This window comes from Physeter macrocephalus, chromosome 12 (genome assembly GCF_002837175.3).
Source record: "Physeter macrocephalus isolate SW-GA chromosome 12, ASM283717v5, whole genome shotgun sequence".
Classification (NCBI taxonomy): domain Eukaryota; kingdom Metazoa; phylum Chordata; class Mammalia; order Artiodactyla; family Physeteridae; genus Physeter; species Physeter macrocephalus.
Window position 1 is genome coordinate 60,047,334 of NC_041225.1, and position 11,387 is coordinate 60,058,720.

Sequence of the window (11,387 nt, forward strand, 5' to 3'; positions counted from 1 at the left end):
TTTTTTTTTTGGCGGTACGCGGGCCTCTCACTGTTGTGGCCTCTCCCGTTGCGGAGCACAGGCTCCGGACGCGCAGGCTCAGCGGCCATGGCTCATGGGCCCAGCCGCTCTGCGGCATGTGGGATCTTCCCAGACCGGGGCACGAACCCGTGTCCCCTGCATCGGCAGGCAGACTCTCAACCACTGCGCCACCAGGGAAGCCCTCGTCTCCCTTCTTAACCTCTGTAGATAGCCATGAAATCCTTGGCCACGTCGAATGTTTTTCTAATCCTTCCCTTCAGGAACTGCTTTCCAGGTGGAGAATCTTCCAAATCACAAAACCAGCCATCACTATACTATACCCAGGGAGGGAAGTTAAAGGTCTTGGTTCTCGAAGTGCCCTGCCCTTCCCCATGTGAAATCACTAGCCAGGAGTGAGCCGGGAAATACAGTTCCACTCCCTACCCAGCCAGCTGGTCAGTAAGCACGCATCTCTTGAATTCCTCATGTGTGCAAGGTCCCATTCTAGCAGCTTATATTGGATTTTTTTACATCAGAAATTTTTTTCTTAGAAAATGTTTCTTACTGAATCTCCTTACGTATAAAATCTCAGAATCAGTCTATCTGGGTTAATTCCATAATCATTTTCTAAACAGTTTGTGGTAGATTCTTTCCAAAGATGGCCAACAACATTTCCTACTGCCCTATATGTGCAGGCCTCCTTCCCTTCAGGAGGTAGGGTCTATCTCCTTTCCCCTGGACTCTAGTCTAGCCCTGTGCCTCCTCTGATCAACAGGAGGTAGTGGAAGTGCCTTAGGCTCCACGAAGCAAGGCAGCTTGTGACCAGTCTGCTAGAGAGGCCCCTCTAGAACCCCACCCCCAGTCATTTATGCCCCCAGTTGACATCTCAGATGAATGCTTCCACTTGAGTGATCCCAGATGACACCACACAGTAAAGAAGAACCATCCAGCTGAACCCAGCCAACCCACAGAATTGTGAGAAATAAAAAACTGTTGTAATTTTAAGCCTCTAAATTTGGGGGTGTTTGTTATGCAGCAATAGGCAACTGAAGCACAGTTATAACATTCAAGGCACTGAGTTATACTCTGTGGAAAAGGTAATATGCTAAATAAAAGGGACCCTGATAATAAGCAACCCACAATTTAACTCTCACAGCTCTGGAGGCCAGAAATCTGAAATCAGTATCAACAGTCCAAAATCAAAGAGTCAGTGGGGCACCTCCAGAGACTCTAGGGGAGAATACAATCCCTAACCTCTTCTAGTTTTGGGTGGCTGCTGGCATTCTTTGCCTGTAGCTCCTTTACTCCAATCTCTGCCTCTGTGGTCACACTGCTTTCTCTTCTTCTACCTCTCAAATCTCTCCTGCCTCCCTCTTATCAGTGGTTACATTATCCCAACCAAATAATCCAAGATAATCTCCCCATCAAAAGATCCTTAATTTAATCACATCTCCAAAGACCCCCTTTGCTTACAAGGTAACATTTACAGGTCCTGGGGGGGCCATTATCTGCCTAGCACAACTGTGAAAACATAAGAGTTAAGTCACTAAGGGCAAGAATGAACATAACTGGTTTATTCCAAGCCAGCTGTTTTCCAAATCTTTAAAGCAATGGACCACTTTTTTCAACTATAATCTCCATATTTAAAACTTAAAAAAGCACAAAAAACCAACAACAAACTAGAACTGTTCTGGCTGAAGCAGGGTTGAGGTGAGGGATCATCAGTTTGGCCTCCACCTTATCCTTTGCAAGTGCAGAGGCTCTGATACACCTATGTGAGCTCAAGAGTCACAGTTTAGAGAGTGAAGGCTTTGGAAGACAAAGTGAAACTCAGACAGCTGCCCACATGCCCTACCTCTTTACTTCCTTTTATTCCCATCTTTTCAAACCTCTCCAGTTAAAAAAGCACACTCCATCTGTCCCTACAATAATGATTTCATCTTTTTCATAACATTAACAGTTACTGCTGTTTATTAAAACATGTTCCAAGTCTGTCTCCTCTCACTAGGAAGTTAGCTCCTTGAGACTAAAAATTCTTATTTCATCTCTAACTTCAACACCTAGAATGGTGCTAGTACATGGGACACTCAGTTATTATCTGCTGGCTTCTTACTGTTTTCTTAGAACTCCCTCCACAAATCTTGCCCCAGAAAAGGATGGGCTGTCTTCTTTTCAACCATAGGGGTCCATTCCCCAACAGTCTGACTCTAAAATTATGTACAGGATTAATAAACTCTTATTTGGTAATTCTAAAGAGTATCATACAGGTATTAAAACCCTAGTCAAACAAATGCACTAAACATGCAAACAGTTCAAACAGTGCTGAACTGGCCTCATTCTCATCCAAAATTCCAGCAAGAAATCACCTAGAAATTTCTTTTTTACTCACTAACAGTTAATAGACTAATTTAGCAAAAGGTCCAATATTTCAGAATAAAAGCTTTCTGGTTTCTATCCCTGTAATACTTTCATTCAATTAATTTTTTCAAGATCCTACTCTAAACCTTATAGACATTTTCATTAAGGCTAATATCAATTTGTCAATTCTTATTACTAAAGCGAGGGGAAGGTGCTGACAGGAGTTCCAGACTTCAATGAAAATATTAGAATGAGAAGGACCCTCAGAGAGGTCTACTACTCTGATCGCTTAATTTTCCAGATGAGGAAACCAGTACCCAGAAGAATTACGTGAGTCTCCCAAGATCAAAATACAAGCTAGGGGGAAAGTGCACGACTAGAACCCAACTGTCTTGTTTCCCAATCTATAGCCACTAGACTTTTCAGGGTTTCTATTACACAGGTAATCCAACCATCCTGTGCCAGGCATCTGCTTAACGAGCAGAGGACACTATGGCCCAGATAGGCCAGTTTTCAAAGGAGTTCATGTCCTCATTATTGGATCAGATAGCGATCTCTCCACTGCTGTCAATCAGCCCTGGTCAACTTAGATTAAGATTCCCTACCTGAGCTTCCACTTCCATACACTGAGCCTGGCCCACCCACTGACTTTAAAGGGAATAGATGAGCAGGCAACCCGCCAGCTCAACTAAACTTCAAAAATCTATCCATCTGCTCTTACAAAGCATTTTCAGAGATCACTGGACCACAGACATTCCATTTGATCTAATAGTCTCAAGTCTCTCCTATATTCAAATTAAGAAAATCTTACTAATACACTACAACTCTTAACTACTCTCCCCACCACAACCGCCCCCCCCCCAAAAAAACCTAAAAACAAAAATACAAAGGAAAAAACCTCTAAATCTCATGCAAATCAAACCAGAAAAGAGAGTGTATATGCTTGTTCTTATTCAGGCTCAATGCTTCCTTCTCCCTAGTGAATCCATGTTTTTTGGTAAGTTTATACTCAGGTCAAGGCTTATTTACAAGGAAAAAAACAAAAACAGAAAAACCCAGGAGTCACCAGGCAAATGTTACATTCCCAATAAATACACAACGCTGTCCGTAATGAGGTATGATGTGATGTCTGATGTACATTTCCCCAAATTCACAGCTAGAAGAAATAAGACTCAGAAATCCAAGTGTGATTTCTTCTGCTGTATGGAAAAGTATGGAAAAGAGTCTCCACTTAGTGGATGTCCATCTTAGACTGCAGGATTTAGTCTTCTCTCTGAACAACTGCCTGGAAGTAATCAAAAAAATGGGATAATTTTCAACAGATTGGCTGGATCTCCAGACGAAGAGGAAAAGCCAGCATCTGGCAGAGTTGTGAAAAGAACATTTTGGACATCTTCGTCATTTATTTTTTGGAGAGCCAGAAAACTAATCTGGAATAAGTATAACTCATTATTGTTATTATTATTTAAAACTCTAACCTCTGGCTCCTGGGTTTGGAAGCTGGAAGCATGTTGGTTTCTGTAGAAATGCAAATGAAATTTATTAAATTAGACATTCCAGGATCAGGGCTCTTGTTTGGTATTCTCACGAATGCTGTTTTTTTAAAGTACTCTCAAGTAAGTAGGCTGCCATCTCTTCACAGACCCTGGAAAGCCATCTGCTTGGCCCTGAGAGCAGCCTGTACATTGAGATCACACAGAGGCAGACTTTCAACACGGCTGGGAGCCATTCCCTTCCATGCATGTTTCCCCTTAACAGCCAGACCCCAAATCCTTCAAAGGCTGAGGCTGTGTTTGCTACTTCAACTGTATCTCCTAGAGCACCTAGGAGAAGAGACAGACATAGCATGCACTGCTTACATTTTCAAAAATAAATTAAGGAATAAATCATGTCTCTTTTCTTCCCCTCTTTTTACTTATATTCTATTAATTATCAATATAATTAATATACACTCATTTTAAAAACCCTAGACAATATACAGATGAGTAAGCAGTAAAAGAAATTTCACAGTGGCCCATTCTAGACCTTTTCTATACATGTATAAAAACACTGAAATTAAACATATGATACACACATTTGTTTTGGAGGGGTGGCAAACACAGGTGTGTGTGTTAAATATTGTTCAGTAACTCGCTTTTTAAAAAGTATTTAGGTGCTTTACTCATTTATGTTCTATAAGTAGAAAGAGAAAAATCAAGTTTTCCTTGTCCTTAATTTTAAAAAATGTTTTGAATAAAAGTATATTCTTATTATTTTATCTCTGTATTTGATCGATAATCTAGCTGACTACAAAATAAAAGGAAGGAAATCATACTCCATCAGAATGTTGAAGGTATCTCTCATATCTTCTAAGTCTTTTGCCATTTTGATCCTTAATTCTCCACATGTGAACTGGTTTTTTTTGTTTCTAACTCTACAAAATTTTAGAAATTCCATGATGATGTGTCTTGGTGTGGATCATTTTTCATTCGTTGTACTAGCATTTGTACCCTTTAGTTATAGGAAATTTTCCTGTGCTATTTCTTGGACAATTTCCTGCCCTCACTTTGCTCTGCTCTCCCTTTTGAACTCCTTTAAGTTGGATATTGAACCGCCTGAAATAAACTTCTAATTTTCACATTTTTTTTCTTTCCCACATTCCATCTCTCTTGATCTCTTTAGTTTTTGCCCCTGAAAGGGTTCTTTTACTCCATCTTCCATCCTATGTTTTGAAATTTTTATTTGGGCTATCATATTTTCTTAATTTCCTACAGCTCCCTCCCTCTCTCCTTACCTCCCTCCCTTCTTTCCTTCCCTTTTCTTTCTTCCCTTCTTCCTTCCTTCCTCTTTTTTCGCCGTGCCACACAGCATGCCAGATCTTAGTTCCCCAATGAGGGATCAAACTCGTGCCCCCTGCGGTGGAAGCGTGGAGTCCTAACCACTGGTCTGCCAGGGAAGGCCCCTTACAAGTGCTTTCTTATTCAGATGGCTCTTTTAAAAATACCTTCCTGTTCTTATTTCATGTAATCAATTTTATCCCATTTCCCTGAGAATGTTAACTTACCTTTTTTTCATTTTAAGCTTTCTTCTGGTCCCTATACTATATCTGCTTCTATTCAATTCCATTTTTGTTTTTTTTTTAAATCTCTATTCTTCTTCTAATACTGATTATAAATTTTAGGTGGCAGCTGTTTCTTGGAATGACTGTGGTACTTGTCTCCCTGTTGCACAAACACACACATTCCAATGCAAAGAATAATTCTACCAGTTAAAAACATGAAGCTCCATAATGTGTCAAACAGGGTTTAGAAAACAGGCCAACAAGAAGGCGGCACAATGAAGACCACCCTGAACAAGCAATATAGCAGAAAGGCATTTTATTCAAAGGATGGTTTCTGGTTTTCTTTTCTCTGTAGAAGCTTTTCATCATGTGAATCTAAAGAACACCATTCTAAATGCAAAATGTTCTACATAAAACATTTTTCCCTTCTTTCCAATTTGGCTATGACTCTAAAGAAACAGAGACACAATAGTTACTAAGGAGGCAGGAAATCCTTCCAGTTAACCAACTTTTACATACTGTTCCTTATGGTCAAAATGGTGACCACACTGTGGTAACTCTTTTTGACTTTATGACCTTATTACTAAGACCGCCAATTACAGTCATCGTTATTTGAGCAGAGAAACTGCTTGAATGCCAAAAGACTACTCTACAGTACTATTTAACCTTTCCCAACAGAGACTCATTGAAAATGGGAGCTTGGTAAAATGTTTCACCTAACCTTGCAAAGATACTTCCCAGTAAATATTTGAAGTATATAAATACCTCCAAGTAAAGTCTTAAAAATGCGTAAAACTCCCAAATGTTAAGCCAAATACCCATCTTAATTATACAATCACATTGAAAGTAAAATAATGCCATGGGTTCAGACAAAGGTAAAAATATGACACATAAACTAAGGCAGTTCAAATATTACTTATCTGCCTATATTAAGCCTATTTTCAAAGGCAAAATATTTTTACATAATATGCACAACATTTTATTTTAGAAAAGGTTTCTACTACATCATGGATTAAAATTTGAAACCGTGTTCTATAGATTATTTATTCTGTGGTGGAGTGGAAATGAGGAAACACATTGTAGAGAAAGAGCAAAGGTTTGGAATCAGCCAGACCAGAGGAGGATTACTTATTGGCAGTGTAACTAACCTTGGGTGATTTATCCAACCTTGCTGAGTACCTTTCCACTTTATTTTCTATGAAATGGGAATAATAGTGCCTACTCTGTGGATTTACTGTGAGAAATGAGATAATACATGGACAAATCTAACACTGTACCTTCTCATCCAATTACATATGCATTGTTCTTTGGCCTTGGCTCCTGCTACCCACCCCTCTTTGTTCCCCTTCCCACTTTAATAAAAGATGAGATGAAAGGAATAGAGAGGAGATTGGTACAAATTACCATTAAGGTCAACACACTCTGAGATTCTAAGAGCTAAGAGTACCAGAGAACACAAGTCACTTTCAGTCTTGCCATACAAATAGCTTTAAAAAATACATGAAGTGCCGCATTGAAAACATGAGTAAAATGTGGGTTTGGCACAAAAAAATTTTACTTAGTATTCTGAATATATTAACTCCTATACTTTGCAGTAATCATACACCAAACTATAAATGTAAGAGTCAAAGGCCAGGAAGACAGCTATAAAGTGGGATGGATGGATCCATATTGGTAGAAAAAAACATGGTTAGGGCATCTAAACACAAACAACACACACACACACAGAGGATGGATATGAGACAATAAAACTGATGGTATACAATGCTTCTCTCACATTCTTCCACTCACATATTCTAAAAAAACAATATTTGTTGTTGTTGTTTTAAGGCTTTCATAGAGCTTTCTTTCTTTAAAAAATAAAAATTTATTTATTTATTTTTGGCTGCGTTGGGTCTTCGTTGCTGTGCGTGGGCTTTCTCTAGTTGCGGCAAGCGGGGACTACTCTTCGTTGCGGTGCGCGGGCTTCTCATTGCGGTGGCTTCCCTTGTAGCAGAGCACAGGCTCTAGGCAAATGGGCTTCAGTAGTTGTGGCACGCGGGCTCAGTAGTTGTGGCTCGCGGGCTCTAGAGCACAGGCTCTAGAGTGGTAGTTGTGGTACACGGGCTTAGCTGCTCTGTGGCATGTGGGATCTTCCTGGACCAGGGCTCGAACCCATGTCCCCTGCATTGGCAGGCGGATTCTTAACCACGGCACCACGAGGGAAGTCACAGTATTAGCTTTTGATGTGCCCATTTTACTAGTAAAAACAGACACTTCCACAACTGAACATACACACAAATAGGTGCAGATGCTTCAATAAAAGTATATTTCATCCTTGGAAAAGGAAAACCATATTTCTCATAATTATTTGTGATTACAATAGACCAGCTAGCCATTGAGTCTGTACAGAAATAATTTAAAGTCACTCTAATAGTTTTCCAAAAAGTCTCCAAATTTGCCAGAAAACAAGGAGCTTACAAAAATGGTTGATATAAAGACTAAATAAAAATAACTAATTGAAGGAACAGTCACTAATTGTTTTTATATGTAAATTTTGGCATTCCATCTTATTGTTAATTAATTCCATTAAATTGGTGTTTCCTAGGTCAGCGGATTTTATGACTACAGACCAAAAATGTTGTTTATAAAGCCATTTACAGGAACTGCCCACAAATATTTTCTAATACATTTTTTCCTTTTGTCCAATTCAAATTGTTATTGCTTCATTTTTTCCTCCTTTAAGTCCAATTTTGTTCTTTGTATTTACTTCCACTTCCTTTCTTTGCCCCTCAACAAGGGGTAGTCCATTATAAAGTCTACACCATTCTTTTAAAAATTCATATAGCACCAAATAACTCTAATCTGCAAGCACACTAAGGAAAAAAGGGAAAAAAACAACAAACCAGGTGGTAGGCAATAAATATTCTTACAAACAAAGCCTCACTCCCCCAACAAAAACGCATACATAGGGTGGCCAAGGCTTATTTATAGAAAGGACAAAGGGTAACACAGGATAAAAATGAAAATATAGCCAAAGAAGCCTCTTAGTCTCCTCTGGCCTAATTTAAATAGGGTTACTCAAGTTCATGGATTGGTAATGGATGATGTTGCAAAATAAGGATGAATCAGAGTCATCACTAAAATATTGTTTTATTCTAAGGTTAGACAATATCATATGTTTCGCCCTAAAAGACATGACTCACAGGGAGCCCACAATTCCTTTTCCTTTCTTCCCTGAAATTTGAAAAAAACCAAAAAGGGGTGGGGTGAGGGAGCCACATATCCAGAGTTCCACACCATTTTAATGGTGATTCAATTCTGCTATTACTCAGATATGTGACTCAGGTAAGTCACCTAACTTCCAAGTCTCAGTTTCCTCATCTGTTAAATGGGTATAATTATGCCTAACGTACCTATGTTACCTGGTTACCTTCAAATGAGGTAAGAGATCTGAAAGTACTTTGAAATCATCAATTTCTGCTGATTCTACCTCCGATTTCTCAACTCTGTTCACTTCTTTCAATTTCCATTGTCACTATTCTAATTCAGATCACCAATATTTCTTCCTTAGGCTGGATCACCTTCACAAATATCAGACCACATAGGTGCCCATTCATGAGGAAAATGAGAAAAACCAGGGCAATATACATAGAGCTAAACATATTACATTTAAATATCTAACATTTATTTCAGATTCTCCTGTGAGTGTGGTGTATGTGTATTTGTGGGCATGTATGTTAAAACGTTCTTTTTTTTTTTTTTTTTTTTTTTTTTTTTTTTTTGGTGGTAGGCAGGCCTCCCTCTGCTGCGGCCTCTCCCGTTGCGGAGCACAGGCTCCGGATGCGCAGGCTCAGCGGCCATGGCTCACGGGCCCAGCCACTCCGCGGCATGGATCCATATTGGTAGAAAAAAACATGGTTAGGGCATCTAAACACAAACAACACACACACACACAGAGGATGGATATGAGACAATAAAACTGATGGTATACAATGCTTCTCTCACATTCTTCCACTCACATATTCTAAAAAAACAATATTTGTTGTTGTTGTTTTAAGGCTTTCATAGAGCTTTCTTTCTTTAAAAAATAAAAATTTATTTATTTATTTTTGGCTGCGTTGGGTCTTCGTTGCTGTGCGTGGGCTTTCTCTAGTTGCGGCAAGCGGGGACTACTCTTCGTTGCGGTGCGCGGGCTTCTCATTGCGGTGGCTTCCCTTGTAGCAGAGCACAGGCTCTAGGCAAATGGGCTTCAGTAGTTGTGGCACGCGGGCTCAGTAGTTGTGGCTCGCGGGCTCTAGAGCACAGGCTCTAGAGTGGTAGTTGTGGTACACGGGCTTAGCTGCTCTGTGGCATGTGGGATCTTCCTGGACCAGGGCTCGAACCCATGTCCCCTGCATTGGCAGGCGGATTCTTAACCACGGCACCACGAGGGAAGTCACAGTATTAGCTTTTGATGTGCCCATTTTACTAGTAAAAACAGACACTTCCACAACTGAACATACACACAAATAGGTGCAGATGCTTCAATAAAAGTATATTTCATCCTTGGAAAAGGAAAACCATATTTCTCATAATTATTTGTGATTACAATAGACCAGCTAGCCATTGAGTCTGTACAGAAATAATTTAAAGTCACTCTAATAGTTTTCCAAAAAGTCTCCAAATTTGCCAGAAAACAAGGAGCTTACAAAAATGGTTGATATAAAGACTAAATAAAAATAACTAATTGAAGGAACAGTCACTAATTGTTTTTATATGTAAATTGTGGCATTCCATCTTATTTTTAATTAATTCCATTAAATTGGTGTTTCCTAGGTCAGCGGATTTTATGACTACAGACCAAAAATGTTGTTTATAAAGCCATTTACAGGAACTGCCCACAAATATTTTCTAATACATTTTTTCCTTTTGTCCAATTCAAATTGTTATTGCTTCATTTTTTCCTCCTTTAAGTCCAATTTTGTTCTTTGTATTTACTTCCACTTCCTTTCTTTGCCCCTCAACAAGGGGTAGTCCATTATAAAGTCTACACCATTCTTTTAAAAATTCATATAGCACCAAATAACTCTAATCTGCAAGCACACTAAGGAAAAAAGGGAAAAAAACAACAAACCAGGTGGTAGGCAATAAATATTCTTACAAACAAAGCCTCACTCCCCCAACAAAAACGCATACATAGGGTGGCCAAGGCTTATTTATAGAAAGGACAAAGGGTAACACAGGATAAAAATGAAAATATAGCCAAAGAAGCCTCTTAGTCTCCTCTGGCCTAATTTAAATAGGGTTACTCAAGTTCATGGATTGGTAATGGATGATGTTGCAAAATAAGGATGAATCAGAGTCATCACTAAAATATTGTTTTATTCTAAGGTTAGACAATATCATATGTTTCGCCCTAAAAGACATGACTCACAGGGAGCCCACAATTCCTTTTCCTTTCTTCCCTGAAATTTGAAAAAAACCAAAAAGGGGTGGGGTGAGGGAGCCACATATCCAGAGTTCCACACCATTTTAATGGTGATTCAATTCTGCTATTACTCAGATATGTGACTCAGGTAAGTCACCTAACTTCCAAGTCTCAGTTTCCTCATCTGTTAAATGGGTATAATTATGCCTAACGTACCTATGTTACCTGGTTACCTTCAAATGAGGTAAGAGATCTGAAAGTACTTTGAAATCATCAATTTCTGCTGATTCTACCTCCGATTTCTCAACTCTGTTCACTTCTTTCAATTTCCATTGTCACTATTCTAATTCAGATCACCAATATTTCTTCCTTAGGCTGGATCACCTTCACAAATATCAGACCACATAGGTGCCCATTCATGAGGAAAATGAGAAAAACCAGGGCAATATACATAGAGCTAAACATATTACATTTAAATATCTAACATTTATTTCAGATTCTCCTGTGAGTGTGGTGTATGTGTATTTGTGGGCATGTATGTTAAAACGTTCTTTATTTATTATTTTTTAAAAATAAATAAATAAATTTATTTATTTATTT

The 11,387-nt window shown here is 38.9% G+C and overlaps 1 protein-coding gene across 6 annotated transcripts in view; it reads right to left on the reverse strand.

The window, feature by feature from the left end:
- Positions 1-11,387, reverse strand: part of THADA (THADA armadillo repeat containing) — a 305,797-nt gene that overhangs the window by 171,149 nt on the left and 123,261 nt on the right. The window lies entirely within an intron of this gene.